The 23,208-nt window shown below is 44.0% G+C and overlaps 1 long non-coding RNA gene across 2 annotated transcripts; it reads right to left on the bottom strand.

Moving 5' to 3' along the window:
- Positions 1 to 2,789: 2,789 nt before the first annotated feature.
- Positions 2,790 to 17,182, bottom strand: LOC311589249. Of its 2 annotated transcripts, none has more exons than XR_014776466.1 (3): positions 16,866 to 17,182; positions 14,306 to 14,459; positions 2,790 to 3,380 (listed from the first exon to the last, which is right to left on the bottom strand). It is a non-coding gene; the product is annotated as an uncharacterized lncRNA (long non-coding RNA). The 2 variants fall into 2 exon arrangements; XR_014776467.1 differs by lacking the exon at positions 2,790 to 3,380 and adding an exon at positions 5,232 to 5,557.
- Between the last annotated feature and the right edge of the window lie 6,026 nt (positions 17,183 to 23,208).

Below are 23,208 nucleotides of genomic sequence, written 5' to 3'. Positions count from 1 at the left end.
CTGTGAACACGCCAGACTCTGATTTGTGGTTCTCAAGGCTCTGGAAGATGCAAATCCAAAATCAGACAGCCACACCTGGAGAGACGCCCGTGCTACGTCATCCCATGGGGTGACGAGTGGGGAAGCAAGCAGGTGCGTGCAGAAGGGGCAGAACACAGAGAGGGCCTTGATTTTGAACAACTTGCTCTCACAGTAACCGACAGGAAGAACTCCAACGTTAAACTTCTTGAACCACTAAACCACACTCTAAGGCCCCACTTTCATTTGAATTTTAGGGGAAAAACCATATTCAACCAAAGCATTCCCTCTTACCATCAAATAATTAACAGCATTCATCCACATAATGTAACGTAACATAACATAACATAACATAACATAACATAACATACAGTTATATCACATTTGTGGGCTCCCGGGGGTGAGACATTGTGACTTTATCCGGCCAGTGCTCTACCTGTTATACCACATAATGAGGTTGTTACTTCCTCTGGTAAATAGCACTAAGAAGTGTCAGTTTTATCTATCTATCATCTATCTATTATTTTGCTGTTATTTTTTAAATAAACATCTAGCTATACTGCCCTCCCTGCCCTGGTAGTCAATATGCAGCCCAGGTGCCTTCAGTTGCTTAACAATTTTCCTGCCTCAGCCTCCCAAGTTCTGGGATTACAAGCATGTACCAACACAGGGCTTGCCTTTGTACTTCTTGAAGCCTATGGTTCCAAAGACAGCCTGCTTCACACTCTAGAAGCAGAGCACTGAGCTCTTTGTGTTTTTATTATAAAATGGCCAAGACCTTGTCAATAGATGTTTCCACTTCGTCTGGCTTGTCCTCCTCCCCAATAGCTTTTCCTAGATGCTGTGCCTGGATCTAGTCACATGGCCAGGAAACTTCCCCCACATCAGGACCAGAAAGAAAGCTTTCTGGTAAGCCAGACATGATGACACAGGTCCCAGGCCCTGTGTCCAGCCAAGAAACCTTTGTGTATAAGTCCTTCATAGTTGCTAAGTCACAGCCTCATGATGTGGTTACAGAATCCACCAGACCCACGTATCTGCGTTCTCTCTTTCGTATGAGCATCTATCATACGTTCATTCACTCTGTGGTGATTAATATTCATTGTCAATTCAGCTGGCTTTACAACCACCTACCTCTGGGCATGTCTATATGAGGGTGTTTCCAGAAAAAAGGTTGAACTGAAGAGGAAAAACCCACCCTTAGTGTGGGTGGTGCCATTTGATAGGCATGGGTTGAGCAGCCCGCAGTCACTCCTCTTTGCTTCCTAACGTCGGTAGCAATGTGGGAGGAGCTATCTCATGCCCCTCCCACCTGGCTAGCCTGGACCCTCACTGTGAGCAGCAGTGAACCCTTACTTCCTTAAATTGCTTCTGTCGAGTATTTTGTCACGGCAACTGGAAATGCGCAGACTCCAGACTCCTGCAGTGATTAGTGGAGCTCCTCTTTGTGCAAGGTGCTGGCGACACTTCAAAGACTGTGGCCCTGCATCTGTGGCCGAGTTCCCTCCTCCTTGCTGGGATGGTGTGTGAGTTTCCGCAAGAGTCGGAGGGAGGCTAACTGGCCCTGGATCTCCCAAGCTTTTTTCTTCCACACAGCTGCTTCAGCTTTTCCAGTGTCATACTTTGACAGTTGGTACCTTTCTAGTGCCTGGCACACGGGAAGCCCTTATATATGGGAACACAACAGTCTACAAGTGTCTGAGGACTAGGGCAAGCCTTTTTCCAGCTAATTCTCCAGGGTTACCGACTCTCTTTGTGCCACCCCAGGTCCCTTTGCCCCTAAGCCTGAAAGCTTCTTTCCTCTCTTGGGCAATAAACAGCCGTCCTGCCCCTCTCCTCCCCACCCCCACCCCCACCCCCACCCCCACCCCCGCCCCTTATCAGCCAACTGCCTCTATGGGTTTTTTTCTCCACCTCCAAGCCTTGTCTCTTGCTCAGTTTGTACTACTTGTGAAATCTTTTTGGCCTCTCTCTCTCCTGCCGTTTTTCTTTCTCCTGCTCACAGTAGGTGTAGCCTTCAAACCACCGTGGGACTCCGCCTGCCAGGAAGCCCTGCTTGCCTCGGGGAGAAGACGGGTACCACTTGCGCACACGCATTACTTGTGTCCCCCCACGCCCTCATTTTGGAGCACTGCCAACACCCAGCCCCCACATTCAGCTCTGCAGAGGCACCCGAAGCTGCTTAAATTAGCTGTCTCGGCACTTCCTTTCAACTTCTAATAACACCTGGCGCTTACAGAGCAGTTCGCAAACCGCTTTGACAAGGCTGTCTTTTAATTCGAGCCTCCAACGCCCTTCTGAGCTAAGCAGGACCATGAAGCCCGTCCTGGCTCTGCAGAGAAGGGGCTGGCCGGCAGGTGGAGCAAGAACCTCCCCCAAAGCCAAGAGCACTAAAACTGCTAAAGCAGCCCCAAAGCCAGACTTTAAGCTAGCACCTTCCACATCTGTGCTCGGTTTCACCTCCAACACAGTTACAGAGGTTTCAGGACATGGGTCGGTTTTGCAGATAAACTTGTGAAAAACCGAAACACAAGAAGAAGAAGAAGAGGAAGAAGAAGAAGAGGAGGAGGAGGAGGAGGAGGAGGAGAAAGAAAGAAGAAAAAAAAAAAAGGAAAGCAAGCCCAGGCAATAAAATTAATCTTAGCTTTGAGAAAAAAATGGCTACGCCCTCCTCAGTGATAGCTGCTAGCTCTGTTTGCAAGCACAAACAAAGCTGGTCCGGAGAAGACAAAGCCCCATTTGTATTTCACTTTTGGTCCTACTAGTTCAAAGAGAAAGGAAGGAAAGCCACATGGCTGTCCTTGTTAAGTTATGCAATGCCACAGGGAAATTAAGGCAGCCTGTTTTTCCTTTGATGAAGTTGTGCTGCCATTTGCAGACAATGAAGGCATTTAGCAAAATCCACAGCAGACCAGGGACCTGCAAGATGATTTTCCTCACCAACAAGCCGGATCTGGGGCACAAGCTCTCAAGAGCTAGACACACACACACACACCGCTTGTGCCGTCATTAACACGCATACAAACACACTCACAGACTCCTGCAGTTATTAGCACACACACAGGTTAACACATGTCACGCTCTGCTCTGGTTAGGTTACATGTGCACGGACCACTTATTACAGGGACTGTTTGTCTTCTGGCTCAGGTCTTTGTTAACTTGAGAGGTGCCATGATCTCCCGTAGGTGGATATGGGAAAGAGCTTGGAGTCTTCCTCCAGATGAACTAGGGGCATGGATGTTTCCTATAATTTACCGACGCTAGGTGAAATCATTTAGGTTCCAGTCTTCGGGCAGACCCAGTGGCCTTCCCTATGGAAGAAAGAGCACACCAATTGCTTGTCCAGTGCCAAGTGGTCAGCCCTGAAAACATAAAACATAATACAAACTAAACAGGTTATAATTAGGAATGTGTGTGCATGTATATACATAAGTATATGTGATAACAATGATTTTAAAAATAAAGAGGCCATGAACTTGAAGAGTAGTATATGAGAGGGTTTAGGGGGAGGAAAGGGAGAAATGTCCTAATTAAATTACAATCTAAAAGAAAAAAAGAAAAGAAAATTCTTCTATTGAAGGAGTTAGCTGTTAGCGCTGCCACACACTTTAGACCAGAGATCTTTAAGTCAGGTGTGAGCATCCTGGCCTTCCTTGACAAAAAACCCTGGATGGAGACTGAGAGATCTTATCCATCTGGTCAACCTTCGAACTCTGTAGTAACACAGTCATTTCATCCCTAAACAGGCGTGCTACAGGATCCATGACAGCATAGCTAGCTATCCTTGTCCTGTCCAACATAGTTTCTCAATGCCAACACCACGGGCAACATGCAGCATAGCTCTTTACTTTGGGAGCTGTTCTGTGCACTGTGGAGTGTTTAGCCAAGTGTCCCTCAGATCTACCTGCTGGGTGCTACAGGTTAGAGCCTGACCATCCCCCACGGCCCCTTGCCTCGGTGCAGCTGGGAGGTGGTGGGATCTTCAGGTTGTAGGTCACTGGGCATGTCCCTGTAGTGGGCTGTAGAGTTCTGGGTCTCTTTCTCTCATGTTTTAGACTATGAAACAAACAGGCTTCTTCTGCCACACTCTCCCACTCTGATATCCTCATCTCTCTAAGGAGCCAAAGCGATAAGCCAACTGACCATGGACTGAAACTTCCTTCCAAACTGTGAGCCAAAATCTCTGTCTCTCTGTCTCTCGGTCTCTCTGTCTGTCTTTCTCTGTCTCTGTCTGTCTGTCTGTCTGTCTCCCCCTCCCCCGCCTCTCTCTCTCTCTCTCTCTCTCTCTCTCTCTCTCTCTCTCTCTCTCTCTCTCTCTGCCTCTCTCTCTCTCATTTTCAGACATAGTCTCACTATGTAGCTCCGACTCTCTTGGAACTCACTATATAGACCAGGCTGGCCTAGAGCTCACAGAGATCCACCTGCCTCGGCCTCCCCTGGAACTGAAGTTACAGACAATTGTGAGCTGCCATGTGCGTGCTGGGAATTGAAACCCTAGTCCTCTGGAAGAGCAGCCAGTGCTCTTAACCATTGAGCCATCTTTCCAGCCCCCATTTCCTCTTTTTCCATTAATTATGTATTTTGTTATGGTGATGAAAAGCAGACTAAGACACCAGAAGATCCTAAAAGTCTCCTGGGACATGTACATGCCTGGTTGGGCTGCACTTTATACACAAAAAGTGGTGTATAAATGGGGTTACTGTCTTGGATTACAATAGTCTGAAATTGCTGCAATCACACCCCCATCCTGTCTTTCTCTCTGTCTCTCCAGGATCTCACTAATTAGGCCAGGCTGATCTTTGGCTGACAATCCTCCTGCCTCAGCTGCCACATGCTGGGATCACAGAGTCCACAGCCACACCTAACATATCTTCCCATTCCGTACTCAGCAACTTCACAAACCATCATAATGCAGGTATCAATTAATTGTACAGAGGAAAATAGAAAGCATTGTGGAGTCATAATAATTTGAGTAATGATTTGAGCCTTGTTTCTCTACGCCAGCTACATTGCTACTTCCCCTGGTGGGACTTTCTTTAGTTCTCCTTTTTCCTCTCACGTGGCACATGCCTAAGATAAGCTTCCATTGCACAATTTGTTTTCATTTCCTTTCGCTAAATAGGGCCTGGGGTAAAGTCACCAATAAGTGCAAGCTGCAGAGTCAGTAGTTATAAAGTCTCCCCAGGAGCCTCCTATCATCGTCGAAATAGAGCAGGGCAGGAACCCAGAAAGGAAGTTGAACAAAGACAAGGAAAGATGGTCCTTTAAAACTGGAATATGTGCCCTCCGCATCTCCCACGGTCTCATTACCACTCTTCGCTGTGATAGCGGGATTTTTTTTTTTTTTAATGAGTCGTTATTGCCGGCGACCCAAGTGAGGGGGAAAAAAAACGTTCATTTTCCAATCTTTATTTCTGAATAAAACACTGCAGCTAGGTGTCCTTCTGCCTTTGCAGCTGTGTGAGTTCAGTTTCAGTTTCTGTCCAGGTCTGTCAACTCTATATCAGAGCACTCCTCCAGCACCTTTGTTTCAAGAGGCCTGAAAGCAAACAGCATCTATGGCTCAGTTTCCTGGTGAGTCATGCAGCCTATTAAAAGAGGAGCAAGGCAAGCTAGGACGACTAATGAAACAAATACAAGGAGGGCTCTTGTCTTGTTTTGTTTTAATTAAAGAGAGTTTACTTGGCCTGGTGTTAAGGTTCATTTGGTCATAGTTCCTGCCAGTTTAAACACTTGTATTTAAATGTGATAATTACCTCTAAGCAATTAAAGCAATTCAATTTTAGATACAAAGCAATCTGAAGAGGGCTGAAGAGGTAGCTCAGTCAGTTAAAGTACAAAAAGGGAAAGCTGGCTTAGATTCCCCAGAACCCACATTTAAAGAAGGGAGGGGGGTGGGGGGACCTTCTGGCTTGGTAATCCATAGTGCTGGAGGTGGAGGGCAGGTCCCTGGGGCTCACTGGCCAGGCTGCCCAGCCTACTTGGAGAGTTCCAGGCTATTCTGAGACCCTGTTTCAATAAAAAGGAGGCGGGTACCAGTGTCCTCTAGCCACTTCTGTGTGTGTGTGTGTGTGTGTGTGTGTGTGTGTGTGTGTGTGTGTGTGTTTGCGCGCACACACACACACGCACACTCTGAAGACTAGGACTGATAAATGGATGCTTAATAGAGTAGTTAAAGAAATGAATACTGTTTGCTTCTGTGGACCTGGGAACTGGGGCTTATTAGGACAGGAACTTCAGAAGTTTCCTAGACCAACCCGTATGTATGTATGTATGTATGTATGTATGTATGTATGTATGTATTTTTGTATGTATTTCATAGCTAATAGCAAAGCAGAAGCCACACCTAAAATCTCTCAGGCCACCTGAACAGGAAGCCACATTTATGAATAAGTACTTCTGTTCCTACCTCCTCTTATCACCAATCTAGCGTGAGGGGTCTGAGGTTTCCTCCTCAAAGCAGTTTCCTGCAGATAACAAGCTGGCTCTCTCAAATCAGCACGCACTGTCTTTTCTGCATGGATGACACTCAGTAGGAAGATGCCAATTAACCCAAACTCTGCTTTGCTTTGGGTCTGCTTCCCAGCATATCATCATCAGAGCAGGTTTGCTTAGAGCAGCACAGTTGTGGCCTAGAGGTCATTTCCATGACCATTTCCTGGCCGGGCTCTGAGGTCGGTGCCTGACAGTCTAGATGCATTTCCTGTAAGTTCCTTAACTCTGTCTCTCCATGTCAAAGGCATCAGAGCAGCAGGGATCCAACTGCTGCTTAATTAACTTTGACAAGTATTTCAATTCCCCTGCTTAAAAATTTTGTAAATCCATACATTTGGATGTTAATCTGGTTCAAGATCTGGGACACATAATAACAATAACCTGAAAATAAAGCTATATATGTGTATCGGCAAATGTCAGCCATTACATAGTTTTTAGGTTCAATGTTACCACAAACAATGGAGTCTAAAAAAAAAACAACAACAACAACAACACCATTTAAGGGTGGATTTTAAAGTCTTCAAGAAAGGAGTAAACTGGGGTTGTCATCTTTATTCTTTCATAATCAAGACGCTTAAAATTTGAGGCTATTCACCAAGGGAATCCTGGCTGGCACAGTGACTGTCCTACCTTGTGAGGGCCCCTTTGTTGAAGGTCACAACATCAAAAATGGAGCAGCACTTATGAAACGACCATGGTGCTCCAGCCACTGACTGGAAAGGGATCCAAAGTGAAGAAGCCTTATCCACCAGAGAAAAGGCTTTGCCGTATAATGTCCGGGGCAATTAGCAGGTAGGGTATTTCAAGGGACAAATAATTAGAAATAGCAAGATAGCATTGAGCGAAGAGACATTTCAGGATAAGCCAAGGAAAATAACACCTATTAAACTTCCCAGGCTAATCACTGCAGCATTACTGCGTATAATAGTGTTGGGGCTATTAGTATTAATAATAGTAATCATCATTTATTATGAATGCAGCGCAGAGGACAGTTTTGCAGCAGTAGAAAGATGAACAGATAGACTTGAAAGGAAATCTCTTCTGAGTCCTGGGATGCCACGCAGACTATGAGCGCCAAGAACAAAGGTCTTAACTACTTCATTATTGTAAAGTCACCACCTGGCCACATGTAAGGCAAGCGTTTTCTTCCCAGCTCAATTGCCGTAATTGAAGAGGTCAGTAATATGGCTGACTCAGGCGACTAGAACCAAGAGAAAGTGTGCTACCTGGGATCCCATGCTTACTAATATTTTTTTTCTTTTTCGGGAGTAATTCCCAAGACAAATTTACCTTGTCACTGTGTAGAAGAAGAAGAAGAAGAAGAAGAAGAAGAAGAAGAAGAAGAAGAAGAAGAAGAAGAAGAAGAAGAAGAAGAAGAAGAAGAAGGGGGGAAGGTCAGAATATAAAACAGAATGTTAGGAGAAAACAAACAGCCCCATCAGTATGTTAATTCAAACTTTTACTTGTATGATTGAGATTCTCGTGCAGCTTTAAAAAGGTTACATAGGTGATGCTGCTTTTTTTTACCAGTTTCCCTATTTTGCAAAACAGTCTACTACCATAAGCAAGAATTCAATTCAACCCACATGCCTTATACATATTTCTCTGGCTCAACACATATTAATGTTTGCATGCTTTGTTTTGTACAGCTTTGCTACTACATATGTGTGGACACGCCATCAGTCCACACACAGAGCACCCCATTTCTGCAGGGATCCCTCCCACTGCATTTTTATGGAAACCCTGACCTCTCCCCTTTTCCTACCTTCAACCCTGCAACCGCTAATCGAGTCTCCACAATGTTGCCATTCAGAAAATGTTGCCAAAACCAAAGCATACGGTGTGGAAACTTTTCAGGTCCGCTTTTACACTCAGCAGCAAAGTGCCCTGAAGAGTCACCCAAGTTGCTGATGTCAACAGTAACCTGTTCATTTTAGTTGTTTATAATCTTGATCAATTGAAAGACATGATCTTTTAGAAGTAGTACAGGTATGTTCTATAAATGCTCATGTGTAGGTTCGTCTCATTTGATCAAGAGCACATTTGTTAAGTCATAGATTAATTCAGTGTTAATTTGTAGGCCATAAGTTAATTGAATGAATTAACATGCTCTACTGCACTATTTATAGGCCTTTATTTTTTCTTTTAACATCCTAACATATATATAATTTATATGCTTATGAGAAATCACTAAATTAATTTCATGGTAGCTATATAAATACCTTCCTACCAACAAAGATGTGACAACACAGTTTCTCCTCCTCATCACCAATACCTCCTGTCGTTTGTTTTTTGTTTTTTTGTTTTCAGTCATTTGATAGGTGTGGTAATACTTCATTGTGATCTTTTGGAGTTGTTTGGTTGGTTGTTTTGTTTTGGTTTTTGAGACAGGGTTTCTCTGTGTAACAGCTCTGGCTGTCATGGACTCACTTTGTAGACCAAGCTGGCCTTGAACTCCCAGCAATCTGCCTGCCTCTGCCTCCTGAGTGCTGGGATTAAAAGCCTGCCCCGCCATACCCAGACCCTTACTGTGATCTTAATTTAATTTTCTCCAGTGGCAACAACACCCACTGAACACCTTGGAATAGGTTTATATGCCCTACTACCATAATGCTAAAAAAAATTAAAAGAAAGGAAGGAAGGAAGGAAGGAAGGAAGGAAGGAAGGAAGAAAGAAAGAAAGAAAGAAAATAAAGGAAGAAAGAAAGGATATTGTGAGCCAGACTCAGTACCACACGCCTATAATCCCAGCACTTGAAGCAGGAGGATCTCTGTGAGTTTGAGGCTATCCTAATCTACAAATCAAGTCCAGCACAGCCAAATCTATACAGAGGAACCCTGTTTCAAAAAATTAAATTAAAAAGAAAAATATATATATATATAATGGATCAACATGTGAAAATGTATGAGAATATAGATTTAGGTAGGCTACAAAGGAAGTCTTAAAAGTCTAAATTATCAACTAGGCACAATAGTCCATGCCTTTAATAGCAGCACTCAGGAAGCAAAGGCATATGGATTCTAAGAGTTCTAGGCCAGCCTTTCCTACTTAATGAGTTCCAGGCCAGCCAGGGCTATGTGGTGAGAACTCGCCTCAAAAAAAAATTTCAAAGCCCAAATTATCAACAGCATACAGGAACTTTTTTTTTTTTTTTTTTTTTAGTTTTAAATGCCTATTTTTTCAGGCTTTTCCTAGAAAGAAAACCAGTAGCATGGATAAATGGAAAGATCACCAGGTGCTATGAAAGACAGGCTCACTCAATCACAGAGGCAGCCAAGTCCAGATATCAGCAGTACGGACTAGGCAGTATGGTTTCAGTGCAGCCTTCATTTCCCGGGAATTCAGTCCCACACTGAATGTTTTGGCTTAAGCAATAAGTGCACTGATGTCCAACACAGCAAGAAAACAGATGCCCCAGCTCAAGGGCAGAGTACAACTGTGCCAGCCCTCCACTGTGTGTGTTTTATTCAGGCCTGAACTAATTGGATTCTGCCCTGGCTTAGTAGTGGCAGATATTTACTCTGTCTACTAACTGACATGTGAGTATCTTCCATAAGTACACTCACAAACATAACCAGAAACAATAGGTACCCATTAGTCTAGTCAAGTAAAATATGCAGGCCCCTCCCCCACCCACCCACCCCCACCACCCCCACCCCCACCCCCAAGAGTACAAAAGCAGAGGCCATTGGCTTATTTTCTACTTTTATATTGCGGCGTCACATAATGTTCCTTCTTTTGAATCTTTAATTTTTACTTCTCTCTTTAAATTAATTCATTTGCCTAACCCCTCAGGATCCTCCCTAGCACTGTAACACAACACCTCCTGTAGCCTTCCTTCCCCTCCTGGCCTCCCTCCCCAGCAATTGATTGTCATCGCTGTGTCCCAGCTCCTAGTTTGAGCTGACCACTGGCCTCACCTGCCGGAAGACCAGGTAATGCCCACAGACTTTTTCTGCTCTCTTTGTTCCCCCAACAGACCCATCCCTCAGGCTCCTTTAAGCTCCAGCTTCCCTTCCCTCCTCCCTGCAAACTATCCCCGCACCCCCTCCCCCCCGCAGCTCCCAGACCTGTAGTCACCCCAAACCCAGATGCCTAGACACCAGCATACAACCACAATCACTAACAGCCAGGACAATATGTCTCCACAGCAGGCCCTGAATATTGCAACAGAGCTCAAACACAAAAGAAAGACCTTAAAATACACCTACATGCACATAATAGAGGTATTTAAGTAGCAACTTCATAAATCATCCAGACAAACACCAAACAGAGAAATACGAGAGCTAACAGATGCTATAAACCGAAAGAACCTAACAGATATTTGCAGAACATTTCACCCAAACACAGAAGAGTATACCTTCTTCTCCTCAGGACCTTATCAAACTTTCCCCCAAACTGACCGCAGACTCAGATACAAAGCAAATATCAACAGATACAGGAAAACTGAAACAACTCCCTGAGTCCTATCTGACCGCCATGGATTAAAGCTGAATTTCAGTAAGATCAACATAATAAAAATGGCCCTCTTTACCAAAGCAGTCTAAGGATCCCACACAATCTCCATCAAAAGTCCAACACAGTTCTTTACAGACGTTGAAAGGACAATTCTCAACTTCATATGGAAAAACAAAATCCCAGAATAGACAAAACAATCCTATACAAGAAAAAGCGCTTCCACTGTCCTTGATTTCAAGCAGTACTATAGAGCTATAGTAATAAAAACTGCATGGTATTGGCATAAAACCAGACAGGTTGATCAATGGAATCTAATAAAAAAAAACAGATGTAAATATACACTCCTATGAATACCTGATTTTTGATGAAGAAGCCAGAATTATGCAATGGAAAAATGAAAGCATCTGCAGCAAGTGGTGCTGGACTAACAGGATGTCCGCATGTAGAAGAATGCAAATAGAGCCATATCTATCACCCTGCACAAAGCACAAGGCCAAGATCGAAGGCCTCAACACAAAACCAGATATGCTGAGCCCAGGAGAGGAGGGACTGGGGAATGGCTGCTAACACCTTGGCACAGGAGACAGCTTCCTGAACAGAATGCTAATAGCATAGCACTAAGATCAGCAATTAATAAACGGGACCCCGTGAAACTGAAAAGCTCCGTAAGGCAAAGAACACTGTCAATAGGACAAAATGGCAGCCCACAGAATGGGAAAAGATCTTCACCAAGCCTACATCTGACAGAGGGATAATTTCCAAAATATGTACAGAACTCAAGAAACTATTTATTAAAAACCCAGATATTCCAATTTTAAAATGGAGTACAGAGCTAAATAGACAGTTCTCAATAAAGAATCACAAGTGGTTGAGAAACATTTAAAGAAATGTTCAGCATCCTTAGCCATCAAATCAAAAAATCCTTTGAGAGTCCGTCTTACACCTGTCAGAATGGTTAAGATCAGTAACTCAAGTGACCGCACATGCTTGTGAGGATGTGGAGCAAGGAGAACACTCCTCCACTGCCGGTGGGAGTGCAAACTTGCACAGCCACTGTGGAAATCAATATGGCAGTTCCTCATCAAAGTGGGAATCTGTCTACCCTAAGACCCAGATATACCACTCTCAGGCGTATACCCACAAGTATGTTCCATCCTACCACAAGGACACTTGCTCAGCCACGTTTGTTGCTGCTCTATTCCTAATAGCCAGAAACTAGAAACAGCCCAGATGCCCTTCAACAAGAGAAGGATAAAGAAAATGTGGTACATTTACACAGTGGAGTATTACTTAGCTGTTAAAAAGAAAAAGCCCATCATCGATGCAGCTCACTGAATGTGGAGAGGTCGAGCTGATGCTAACAGGAAGCCTTTAGCCCTATGTCCGACTCTCTTTGGTGCAGGAAGTCACACTTCAGGCTACTGAAAGAGAAACGTTGACACCACCCCAGCTGCAAAGCCTTGCACCTACAATCTGTCCTGCCTGCAAGATATGCCGGCAGCGGCCAAGGAATGTCTGATTTAACGTGAGACCCGACGCCGCTTGGGTGGCTAGGAATCAGACTGGATAGACCAGAGGCCTATCCAGAGGATCAGTGTCCTGTCCTGTCATTATCAGAGAGGCTTCCTCCGGCAGCAGATGGGAGCGGATGCAGAGACCCTTAGCCAGACACACTATGGAGAGAGAGAGAGAGAGAGAGAGAGAGAGAGAGAGAGAGAGGGAGGGAGGGAGGGAGGGAGGGGGAGAGAGAGAGAGAGAGAGAGAGAGAGAGAGAGAGAGAGAGAGAGAGAGAGAGAGAGAGAGAGAGAGGTCTCCATTAAGGCCCTCCCTTCAGAGCTGAGAGAATACTGTGGAAAGCAGTATGGAGAGGACCAGGATAAAGCGGCTCATTAAATCAACTTAAAGGGTTCACACAGGCTCACATCGGCACGCGTGGGGCCTGCTGGCGTCTGCAGCAGGCCCTCTGTATGTGTTGTGACTATTAACTTGGTGGTTTTGTGGGACTCCTCACTGCAGGAGTAGGTGTGTCTTTGACTTGTTTGCCTGCTTCGGGGACTCTTTTCCTCCTATTAAATTGCCTTGTCCGGCGTGGGTATGAGGGCTTCTGCCTTGTCTTGTATTTTGCTTTGTTGTGTTTGGTTATTGTCTCCTGGAGGCCTGTTCTTTTCTGAAGGTAGATGGAGGGAGGGGGCGGGGGCTGGGGGAGAGAGGAGGCGGGGAGAGCTAGCAGGGGTGAAGTCAGGGGAAACTGTGATCAGGATATACTGTACGAGAGAGGACTCTGTTTTCAATGTAAAAAAAGAGAGGCTTGGTACAAAAAATTAATTCATTCATATAGTAACTTCTATAATGGATTTTGACCATATACATCCCATAACTTCTTCCACTGAACCCCTTCTTCCTCCCACTTTCATGTCTTTGGATGTTTGTGTGTGCTGATCCAGAATGTGATTCTGCCACATTGAGACAAGCTCAAATCTAAAGAGAGTGTTCTGTGCGTCGTGGGCCAGGATCCCGAAACACAAATCAGCGTAAGAAAACTTCACAGTCCATTTGGAGATTGTTAAGCCTCAAAATATACCTTATGTATTTGACACTTGAAATGTACCTTATAAACACCATTTGCTCCTGTAACCCATACTTACACATATCTGATTAAGAGGGGCATTTCTCTGACCATTGTCATAGAAAGATAAAATGAACTCTGAGTGCTGTTTCCATCTTGCTCCAGCTTAAGAGGAGACGTCCTACATGCAGAACTCAGGTTCCATGTGCCAATAACCATGGTAGGGGGAGGGGTTCTGAGTGTGGCTCCATTTCTTCAGCGCTTTGATTTTCTGCTAAAACGGAAAGCGGTGCTCGGAACATAGACAGCACCACAGTTACAGATGGCCACAATGCTGTGCCCTTCGTCACGTGACTTCAGCTTCTCCCTTACCAGGCAGCCCGTTCCTGCCTGTTAGTACAAAGAGAAGACTGGACACAAAGTAAACACTTTCAGGCCAAACAACCGATAAATCTGCAGCTCTGGAGGCAAAATCAATGCTAGCCACTTAAAACAGTTGTTGCCAAATTCTCAGTCATTTCGCTGAAATCCCTTTGTGCAGCAACTCTAAACTTCCTGGGTTTGTGTGTTTGAGTTTCGCAATTTATTTGTTAAACCTTATAATACATTGTTTGGCTGTAGAATTCTAAAATCATATTTTCTAAAACTTATCCCAAGCCCAGAATGATTATAGCGAAGGAATATATTAGTCACTCAATGTGCTCCTCAATGTGTCCCACAGCGAATGATTTGCTCCTTTGGTAAGCATTTCCTCATCAGCTTCCTCACCTTCCTCCTCATAGCCATCGTCACCATCCTCAATAACTTCTCCAGTAAAGTTAACCCTGATCTTGGGATTATACGCTCATGTAGAAGGTGACCAATTCCAACGTCTGCCGTCAGTGTCGCTTCAGCAGCGGCACCCAGAGCTCCATCTCAAGAACTTCAAGAGGAGAAAAAAAAAAAAAAAGTAAAGAGTCATGCCGGGTGGTCGTGGCACATGCCTGTAATCCCAGAAGAAACAGTCAGTTCTTTGTGAGATCAAGGCCATCCTGGTTTACAGAGTGAATTTCAGGACAGTCAAGGCTACACAGAGAAACTCCCCTCTTGAAAAGCCACAAATAAATAAATAAATAGAAACTATGGGTTCTACAGGATGTCAGATACATTGGGGGGAAAAGTGAAAGAATGTTACTTTGAAAACTATTTTTAAAAGATCTGGGCCAGCCCGTGGTGGCTCATGCCTTTAATCCCAGCCCAGCACTTGGGAGGCAGAGCCAGGTGGATCGCTGTGAGTTCCAGGCCAGCCTGGTCTACAAAGCAAGTCTAGGACAGCCAGGGCTACACAGGAAAACTCTGTCTCGAAAAACCAAAACCCAAAAAACCAAACAAACAAAAAAGCAAAACAAAAAAGATCTGGGCACAGTGGTGCAGGCCTGTGATCCCAGCACTTGGAAGGCAGAAGCACACAGATCTCTGTAAGTTCAAGGCCAGCCTGGTCTACAAAGTGAGTCCAGGACAGCCAAGGCTACACAGAGAAGCCCTGTCTCAAAAAACCAAAACCAAACCAAAACAAAAACTGCTAAAAAGAAACAGAAACACAGGGGACATGGGACATTTCGTACTGTGACCAAACTTGTTTTAAATGGAGATTAAGATTGGAAAATTCACCTCTGTTGCTTTTCTTTACCCCTGTGGTTAGTAACCTATGCATAACTTGGTGAATACTGGTCTTTGTGACTCCACAGGAAGTTACATCAGCGCAAAATGGGTAATTTTTATTTTTTCATTATTTTCCTTCATGGCTAAAAGGGCATATTTGTCATACATTTATAAACACACACATATATGACTTAGGATGGAGTTCTGTGCCTCCTGCTTTTCATTTCAGTACAATAGACAGTGTACCCACTGGCTATCCATTAAAATAGGTCCAGTGCGTGTAAGGATGGGACTAGGAGGAGAGAAAGGAGGGAGCTGGGGTCAGGCTGTAAAGTGATTAAATAAATAAATGGGAAATATATGTCTCAGGTATTTGTCACAATATAAATAATTTACTAACATGTTAGGCAGTCAAAGTGAAGAAAACAAAAAGCCTAACTCCAATCCTCTCTATATTTTCCATTTTAATGATTAAGTTCTTACCTCAGAACTGAACAATCAATACATTCTAATCATTGCCGAGGTGGAGAAATAGACACTGACCTATTATCATATCAAGAAGGGCTCTCGGGGCTGGAGAGATGGCGAAATGGTTAAGAGTGCTTGCTGCTTTTCTAGTGTACCCATGTTCAGGCCCCAGTACCCATGTCAAGTGCCTCACAGCCACCAGTCACTAAGAGGTCTGATGCCATCAGAAGATGGCATGGAAGAGTCCATGGAACTTGTACTCAAAAATGCATATAAACTCTACACACACACACACACAGACACACACACACACTTGAAAATAAAATGAATCTTTGAGAAGTTATATTTCAGGATGGCCAAGGCTACATAGAGAAACCCTGTCTCGAAAAACCAAAAAAAAAAAAAAAGAAGTTATATTTACAGTTAAGCCTATTAAAGCATAATTCATCGTGTTTAGCTTTCTGATATTGTAGCAATAAACCCAAATAGAAGGAATGAAATTTCGGTGTTCTCGTGAAATGATCTCAAGTTCCATTGAAATCTGTATTCATAGTCTAAATATAGTGAGAGATTTAAAGAAAATGAATACGCTCAATCAAAATTCTTTTTTTTTTCAGAATTCATTTTATATCTTTACTATCTGACTATGCCATGTCCAAGTTATGCCAGATGTCTCAGTTTCTCATTTCTGTAATACACTGTTAGAAGTGCTGAATTAAAAGAGATCTGGGGTTGAGACTCTGTTCATCTTGAACAAGTCAAGTCACCTGCCTTGCTCAAGCTTAAGATTGTCACATACAAATTGAGGACTCTATTACACTACTTATCTCATGGGGTCACTGGTGGGATTAGGGCAGGTCACATGTGGTGGCTTGCCCCGTAGCACCTCACACACAGATGCACAATACCGATATTATCATTACCATTGTGATTAATTGTGCCTGTAGTGGGCATACAGTAGGTACTCAATCGCTGTCCGTTTCTCTTTAACAGGAGTTCTTGCTGTCATGGACCCATATTTCAGATCTCTTCCTATGTACAGGTCATAACTAATTTCTGTTTTAAAGCCAAGGCAGTTCAAGGCAAAGTAATGCAGAGACATCTTTGGAGATTTGACACTAGAAAAACACCAACCTTGAGCCTGAGCCTACTGCTGTCTTGTGATCGCACACTCTGTAGGCTGAAGAGAGTCAGGAAATCCCATGTGCTCACATCCTACCTTTAGCACCAAAGCATGATTTTTTCATCCTGCAGGACACACAGCTGATAAGATCCACAGACCCAAGTTTTCCAAAGAGGCAGGAAATACAGTCATGAGTATCAGGATAATCATCTCCTAGGCTCAAACACCCAGCGGGGAGGGCTGGTGGAGTTCTTGAGCTCAGGAATTCCTCTGAGCATTTAGGCAGTGTTGGAAGCCTTCTCTTCCAAACTATGACCTAGTTCAAGGCCTCTCACTGGAGGACGATGACGAAGAATCATGTGAGGCAACGAGAGGCAGGAAGACTAGTTAAACTGGGCCCTGGACCTTCTGGTCAGAATAGAAGCACTTTGGTCATAATGCTAAGGAAAGAAAGCATTCCAGAACAACACTGAACACAGGGTGACACTGCCAAATTCTAAGACCTAAGAAAATCCTGTCAAATCCTTAGAGCAGAGAGGGACAGTGGTCAAAACCATAGGGCCAAGTGGCATCTCATCACTTCCTAGTTTCTAGTTTCTGTTGTTATTTTTAAAGACAGGGTACTATATGTAGCCCTGGCTGGCCTGATGCTCACTCTGTTCCTCAGGCTGTCCTTGAACTTAAAGTGACCCTTCTGCCTCTGCAAGCATCGACCTTCTCAGCCTTCTTGGTTTCTTGATAATAAAGGTCCTGCTGATCTGTCGGCACCATTGTGAACTGTTGACTGGTAACTGACTTCTAAGTCACCAGTTCTTACTCTTTGCTTCTTCTTTTCAATGGTCTCTGTCCCCTGGCAGAGAATCAGTAACCATGTCATTGATGATGCTGGCACAGAAATCAGTCCACACTATCAGCCAAGCAGCTCTGGAAGTCAGAACTAGTCTCTCTCCTAGTCTTAATTTTGGAACTCCAGACCCATCACATGGAATTTATTTATTTGTTTGTTTGTTTGCTTGTTTGTTTTTGAGATACGATATCTCTCTATAGGCCTGGTTGTCCTGGAATTCACTATGTAGGTCAGGCTGGCTCCTAAATCACAGAGATCTACCTGCCTTAGCATCCAAAGTGCTAGGTTTAAAGGTATACAGCAACATGCCTGGCTAGTTAGTTATTTGAGACAGGGTCTCACGTAGCTCAGGCTGTCCTCAAACTTGTTTATGTAGCCTGGGATGACTCTGAATTTCTGATCTTCCTACACCCACCTCCTGAACACTGAGGTTATGGCTATGCATGATCACAGCCAGTGTATATGAGGCAAACACTTTACAAACCAACTTTCTTCCCCAGCTTCCATATACATAAATATTCTAAAATATAAAAAGAATTAAACTATCCCTTCTGTTCCTCCTTCCACTGAGATAAGCCTGAGCTCATCAATTCTGAGTGTACTAAGGAGCTTTGGAAACATGATGCTCAGCCGGGCAAATGTGATGAGGCCTTAGTCTCATGACTTATTTGGTGACTTGGGGCTGAGGCACCAGCTCCTAGCTACGAGGTAGCATGGCAGATAGAAATCTCAAAAGAAGGGATGGAACCCACGCTACTACTAAGTAATGGCATATGAGGAAATGTCGGCTCTTAAATTTGTACAGCGGCTCATGCCTTGCAATTCTACCAGTGTACCAGTGAGGGTGGCTTTTTTTTTTCTTTTTTTTTTTTTTTTTTTTTTAAGCCAAAGCAGTCTTGAGATCCTCTCTGGCGACTGGTTTGGAAGGGAGACAGTTTTAGCCTTCTCCTCAGGTTGCAGAATGGCTGCAGTGCCCTCACCACTCACCGAGGCTCAGGTTGAGTTGGCTTGGTCATGTTCAGTTGTTTATGTTTGTTTGTTTCTGTCAGAGAGAAGCCCCCAGATAGCATCTTTTTACCCACTCAAGGGTAGCACCTAAGGGTAGGACAAAAAGGAACGCCAAGGCTAGTGTTTGTCCAAGGATCCCTGGCCTACCACGTCAAGGCCACATCTCTATTTGTAAGTAGGGAGGTAATTCCTGCTGTCAGGTGAATGGGTGGATTTATCCAACCGAAGCACAGGCCAGTTGGTGACCTGGCTGGGAGTTTTGACACATCCATAAAGGCCACCTAGTATGAACTATGGCTCCCTAGAGCTCCAAACCTGGCAGCAGCCAGAGAAAAGCTTGTTCTCGGTCTTCCTGACCCTGCTGAGGTATCACAGCTCTGTGAAGAATCTAGTTAGGCTCTGAGAGAACAAGAGGCAACAGTCATAGACTACAAAAGTAAGTATCTGCTTAATCAATACTTTCTCTTCTCTGTCTCAAAGCCATTGCCTGGGCTCACCCAGACTCCTCCAACCATTTCTGAGTTTGCTACACCCATCTATTCTCCTCTGTGTCTCCCCCAGATCCCTTGAGAACTGTCTTTACACACCATCTCATGTCTTTCTGGCATTTTCCAGAATCAGTACCAAATCCAAAAGAGCAATGTAACCTGGTACATTAGATTTGCCACAGCAGCTGTCCTAATGCTATCAGAATGTGGGGCATGCACAGTTGTCACTGTGTGGTAGACTGGCAAGATCTGTCATGCAGAGGCAGGGCTATAGAAAGGAAGGATTTATTCTGGAAGTCTTGCGTGCATATGTGGGGGACAGCGTATGCATGTGTGTGTAAGCACGCACATTCAAATGTGCTTGCCCACTGACGCTTGTGTGTAAGCCAGAAGTAAACACTGAGTATCTTCCTCTATAACTCCATACTTATTACTGGAGATGAGTCTGTCACTGAACATGGAGTTGCCTATTTGCTAGACTCTGGAAGTAAAGCATCCCCTTCCTGATGATCATGCCATGAGAGAATCATGTACACCAGATAAAAATGACCTATTAAAATTAATTAATTTACTTTTTTGAGATTTATTTATTTATGTATGCAAGCACTGTATTGAATGTATGCCTACATGACAGAAGAGAACATCAGGTTCCCTTATAGATGGTTTGGAGCCACCATGTGGTTGTTGGGAATTGAACTCAGGACCTTTGGATGAGCAGCCAGTGCTCTTCACAACTGAGCTGTCTCTCCAGACCCACCTCCTTTATTTTTGATACAGGGTCTTACAATGTAGACTAAACCACCCTTGAACTCATAGAAATCCTCCTGCTTGTGCTCTGAGTGCTGGTATAAAAGCCATGCCCCACCATGCCTGGCAAAAAGGGGACTTTTATTATGAGGTTATGTGTTTGGGAAAATATTATGTAACATAAAATAAATATGAATTACTTGGAATCATATTTTTAAAAATTATCACACCGTAAAAATTTAGACTTTAGAGAAAAATACAGGAAAGTAGAAATTAATCAACATCTCACCAGTGAGAGAGAGAACTGCCTTCAACATTAAGCTGACTGTATTGCCAAGCAGGTTTTGGGGTAAGCATGTGCATTTGTGTTTGACTGTGTGTGGTTCTAATCATCTGTATTATGCCTGTCAACAAATCTAGGTCTCAGTACTAGTATCACATGCGTCACTGGGCTACCCCATCCTTCCATGGTAGCTCCCCACACAAGGCCTCTTGTGACAATAGGAGAAAATCAAGAGAGAGAAACTTGGTGAGTGTGTGATGGATGTCTCTCCAGAAGCCTCCTGTGAACTTCCTGGTACTGCCGGTCTATGGCCTGCACCAGTCACATGCCTGCTTTAGACACTGTCAGTAAGAATGGCTTGGCATGATGCTATGAAGCTATGACGGCAAAAAGCTATGAACTCTTCCCTATGACCACTGAATTACCATCTAAGCAAAAATCAGGGATCTCTGAAGGAGCCTGGGGGATGAAATACTTTAATTCACAGCAATACCGAGCACCTACAAACCTGGCTCGCGATGCCTGCCTGGGGAACGTTAGTGGACCAACTCATTATTTTGAAAACTGGCAAATTAAGAGAATGAGCCAGAAGCTGCTTCTGATCTTCCTGTGACTAGGAATCATAGAGGAAGGGCATATCTCCTTATGAATGTATCCCAGCTAGTGAGCCAACAAGAAACAATATGAGATGACCACTGCCAACCTCTACCGAGCATGTGGATGTGGGCACTGAGCATCAACAGTTATCGCTGTCCGAGAAAGAGTGACGCTACTTATCTGTCATTGATTGAAGGATTGAAATCAACTTGCCAAAAAAGAATACCAAACAAAAATAAGTTTAATAAAGATCTAAATCTACGTATGAATTTATAGGGAACATGGAAGGTGTATTTAGGGAAATTAATTTTTGGAGAAAACAAGGGCAAGTAACTTGATTTCTTCAATTAATAACTTGCGTGAAACAGAAGAGGCAGGAGATGGAGTTTAGAAATTGAAAGGGAGATGTGAGGACTATAACCCAAGCACTGTGCCTGACTTTACCTCAATCCCAAGTCAAACTGCTAAGGAATTGTGGGACTCTTTAAGTATGTGAGGACTGTAAAGGACTGTTAATTCAGAGCATGGCTGTTCTGGCAAGAGATCACATCCAAAGACCTTCTAGGTCTGTGTGATCTGGCTGGGATACAAACATGCCTTTAATCCAGAAAGCAGAGGCTAGCCTGATATAGCGCAAGTATCAGAAAAAGAAAAGTTTAGATCTAGGCATGATGATATATTCCTCTACTCCCGAATGAAGATAAAGTTAGTTTGTAGAAGGAAGCACCCATGTTTGAAAGTGATGTCTAATTGAGTGGCAGAAAAGGTGATGAATCAGAGAAGATTTGACAGAACAGGATCCGCCCATTTCTCGCAAGAAGAGAAAGGGAAGTTACTTAAGAGGCAGTTTTACAGAGAGGCAGTTTTATCAGGACAGCAATAGAGAGATGGGGTTGCAGACAGAGAACTCAGGTAAAGATGGAACAAACCAGAAGATGAGAAGAAGCCAGAGGATTAGAGCAGATCACTGAGTTAGTTTGAGGCCAAGCAGAGCAATTCTGGGCCAAGAGAGAAGGCAGACTGAATAAGTCAGCTGGGAGAACAGTTTGAGCCAGAACAGCTGAGTTGAACCAGCAGCCCAGAGCTCAGAAAGAACAAGTAACGGTGATCCTATTAAGCAGTAAATTTCAGAGGTTGAAAACATTCTAGGCCTAGATTGGATTGTATGGAGTCTAGAAGTTTCCAGGACCAGGCCTAGGTTAGCAGAAGGAGGCAGTAAGATCCCAGACAACAACTGAACAAGAGAATAAAAGTTATATTACAGAGGACTTAGTGTTGCAAGGCTAAGGAACAAGTGTTAAGTTTTTGTGGATGTGATATTATTTTGGTTAGAATTTTTAAGATTCTTTATTTTTTAGAGAGATTCACTGAAATACTGGTAAATGAATGAGACGTTTCAATAGAGCATGGTGGTGGTGAAAAAAAGCGCTAATAAAACATGGTGGGTCACAAAGTACTGACTGTTGAATGAGTCCCAATTTTAGATCCTTTCTAATTATTATATTTTAATATGTTTTTGCTTTCCCTAAAACTAATTTTTTTTAAAGTGTGGCTTTTAACCTGTTGTGTTTTAATTTACCCAAACAATCGGCTTTAGAATATATAGGTTCTTTCCTGACTGCTGTTATGTGAATGTTGGTGTCTTTTCCTATTTATATGTTAGAACCTGGTAGCCAACTGGGATCCAGGGAAGCCCAATCCTGCTGGTCTGCTTCTGTCTGTAGTCTCTAGAAACACATGTGACGCAAAGCACGCAAACAGACCATTGCTTCAGTGGAGGACTTGATCCAGGCAGTGATGTTAAGCTGGTGTAAATCAGGCTACCACATTGTACCATAAACATACGTTCCTCAGAGCCAAAACCTGCCTGTTAAAACCCGCTGCGCTCATGCCTAGCCTAGCACAGCGGCGTGCTGACCAGAAACCTGCGCAAAAGCCAGAGTGTTTGCTCCAGTGACTGAGGCTACTGAACTGTTATCTGGGCATCTGGCTGTTTCAGGCACAAGGAAGGAGAGGCCGAAGACCTTGTTAAAAGGTCATCTGCCCATTTGGGAGGGGTCAGGATAGTCTTTTTTTTTTGTTCCCCATTTGCTCAGGGAAGTGTATGATCCCATGGTGGGTGGGGGAGCAGGTCAGTTGTTATCAGATAACGAGATCTCTGGTTGTAGCTGTGAGCTTGAAAGTCTGTTTCTTCAAAGAATTGTGTACTTCAGACAGGCTGTTTGGGATGCCAAGATCATCCTGTGTTAGCTCAAAAGGCTCTGTGCTCCCTTGGGTGTTAACAGCACTTCCTGGGCTCCGTGCTTCCCGGCCTTCTCTGCTCTTTCTCTCACCTTGAACTCACAAAGATCTGCTGGCCTCTCCCTCCCTGAGTGCTGGGGCTAAAGGCCTGCGCCGCCAACGGCGGCGTCCTGTAGAATAACTTTCTTACCATTCCATCATGTTTATAGCACTGAGACAATCCCCTCA

This window comes from Acomys minous (assembly GCF_964271855.1).
Source record: "Acomys minous genome assembly, chromosome: 18".
Classification (NCBI taxonomy): Eukaryota; Metazoa; Chordata; class Mammalia; order Rodentia; family Muridae; genus Acomys; species Acomys minous.
This window is presented reverse-complemented; position numbering and strand designations above follow the sequence as displayed.